At 37.1% G+C, this 2663-nt stretch overlaps 1 non-coding gene across 1 annotated transcript; it reads left to right on the top strand.

The window, feature by feature from the left end:
• The first annotated feature begins 569 nt into the window (after positions 1-569).
• LOC121204207 (small nucleolar RNA R71) lies at positions 570-677 on the top strand. Its single transcript, XR_005899136.1, has one exon. It is a non-coding gene; the product is annotated as a small nucleolar RNA R71 (small nucleolar RNA).
• The last annotated feature ends 1986 nt before the right edge of the window (positions 678-2663 follow it).

Consider the following 2663-nt stretch of genomic DNA (forward strand, 5'->3'; position numbering starts at 1 on the left):
CCAAGTTGAATTTTGTAAGCATCTCTTCAAGGTTCGGTTTCTTCTCTTGTTGGTAGGGTGGTTGTTGAAAACTTGGAGGATGTTGCGGCCTTTGATTTCCTTGATCACCCCACGAGAAATTGGGATGGTTCCTCCAACCTGCATTATAAGTGTTACTATACGGGTTATTTTGAGGTCTAGAATTATTACCCATATAGTGGACTTGTTCCTCCTCGGTGCTAGGATTGAAGGATGGATAATCAGTATTGTGTGCTCCTCCTCCATTTGAATCACACCTCATCACTGGATGTACCTGAGTAGAACCATACAAACCATCAATCTTTTTATTTAAAAGTTCTACTTGGTTGGATAGCATAGTGACCGCGCCGAGGTTGAAAACACCAGTTGCTTTTTTCAGTTTTGTTCTCATGACTTGCCACTGATAATTATTCAGTAACATCTCTTCAATAAACTTGTAAGCCTCTTCAAGTGTTTTTTTGTTTAAAGTTCCACCGGCGGCTGCGTCGATCAGTTGCCTTGTTGAGGGGTTCACACTGTTGTAAAAGATTTGAACCTGCATCCATAGAGATAACCTATGGTGAGGGCACCTCCGTAATAAGTCCTTGTACCTCTCTCATGCATCATAAAGAGTTTCTAGATGCCATCAATACAAAATAAGAGATATCATTCCTTAATTTAGTTGTTTTAGCCGGCGAAAAATATTTAAGTAAAAAATTTTCGGTCATTTGTTCCCAAGTGTTGATTGACCCTCGTAGGTAACAAATTCAACCACTGTTTAGCCTTATTTCTCAATGAAAAGGGAAAAAATCGAAGGTGAATGGCATCGTCAGAAATGCCATTGATCTTAAAGGTGTTGCAGGATTTCAGAAAATTTGTTAAATGAGTGTTTGGATCCTCGTCCTGCAAACCATCAAACTGAACAAACTGTTGTATCATTTGAATCGTGTTAGGTTTCAATTCAAAATTATTTGCAGCAATAGCAGGCCTAACTATACTCGATTCAAATCTTGTTAAAGTAGGTTTAACATATAATCATACATAGTACGAGGAGCAAGATTCTGATCAACTAGATTTGCCGCAACCACAAGAGGTAACAGATTATTCTGATTTTCAACCATCTCCTCGATATTAGTATGAATATCACTCTCTCGCTCTTCCTCTATGTATTGTAAGCTTCGACTTATTTCTCTTCGGTTTTAGCGAGCTGTGCTCTCGATCTCACTACCAAAAAGCAAAGGTCCTGGCGGGTTTCTTCTAGTCGTAAACTATAAAAACCTACCAGAAGTAAATAAAAGAAAAATTTAGAAAAGAAAAATTAAACTAAAAGAAAACAAGTAAATTGCAATAAAAGTAAAAATGGCTAAAGTAATAAAAATCAAGCGTTCCTGATATCTTAGTCCCCGGCAACGACGCCAAAAACTTGGTGGTCGTAAAACTAACTAAAAATTCGACTAAGACAGGTGCACTTATCGAACAGTAGTATAGTTAAGGTGAGACTGGAAATATCGCATCCATGAGGACTAAGAGTACTAGTAATTACTATCTTTTTATTATCTAGCCTAACAATTAAGAGAATTTTTAATCAAACTAAGATTGCGACAGAGATTAAAGTTGGAAAATACTTTTGGAAAATCGATGGAAAAGACAATACCAAAGGAAGAATCCACCTAGACTTCACTTATTACCTTGGAGTTAGACGATTTATTCACTTGACTTAATCTGTAGAAATCTTAGATTTATGTTAATATCTCTCTCAAGACTAAAAACAACTGACTCTAGGTTGATTAATTGAAAACTCTTTCTAATTAAAACCCCTATTGTCGCATTAACTCGATCTATGGATTCCCTTATTAGATTTGACTCTAATCCGGCAGATTTATGCTGTCCTATCTCTAGGATGGCATGTAACTCTGCTTAATTATGAATGATCTACTCTTAAACAAGGACTTTTGCTCCACTGAGTAAGCACATCAAAAACTTGAATTAATATCCTGGAACATTAAAGCAAGGGTTAAATTCACAATTAAAAATAAGAACAAGTATTTATCATATAACTCAAATAATAATAAGATCCGTCTTAAGTTTTATCTCCCTTAGGTATTTAGGGAGTTTAGTTCGTAATAATAATGGAAAACATCTCAAAGTTTGGAAAACTACAAAGCATAAAGAAACCCAAAGAACTTCTAGGAAATCGGATGGAAATCTTCAGTCTTGATGTAGATCCTACCTCTAAGATGATTCTGATGGCTGTCATTGAGTATTTTTTGCCTTCAACTCTGTGTCCCCCTTTTATCCTCTTCTAGGGTCTTTAAATAGCTTTGGAATGCCCAAATTCGCCCAAAATAAGCCTTTTCCGAGTAGAATTAGACTTAGGCTCGATAGGGACATGACCGTGTGCCACGCCCGTGTGAAGGGGCTCAGGCCATGTGCAATTCTAACTTGGATTAATGTCGACACGTCTATGACAAACAGGCGTGTGGCTTACTTGTGTGGAAGTGCCTAGGCCGTGTGTCATGCAGAATTATGCCCATTTTATCCATTTTTGGACCGTTTCTTGCTCTTTCCGCCTCCCTGTGCTTACCTAAGTATAAAACATGCATCTAAGGATTAGGAGCATCGAATTCCATGAATCTTATGATAAATTGTCCAAAAATATACCAAGC

This window comes from Gossypium hirsutum, chromosome A07, assembly GCF_007990345.1.
Source record: "Gossypium hirsutum isolate 1008001.06 chromosome A07, Gossypium_hirsutum_v2.1, whole genome shotgun sequence".
Lineage (NCBI taxonomy): Eukaryota > Viridiplantae > Streptophyta > Magnoliopsida > Malvales > Malvaceae > Gossypium > Gossypium hirsutum.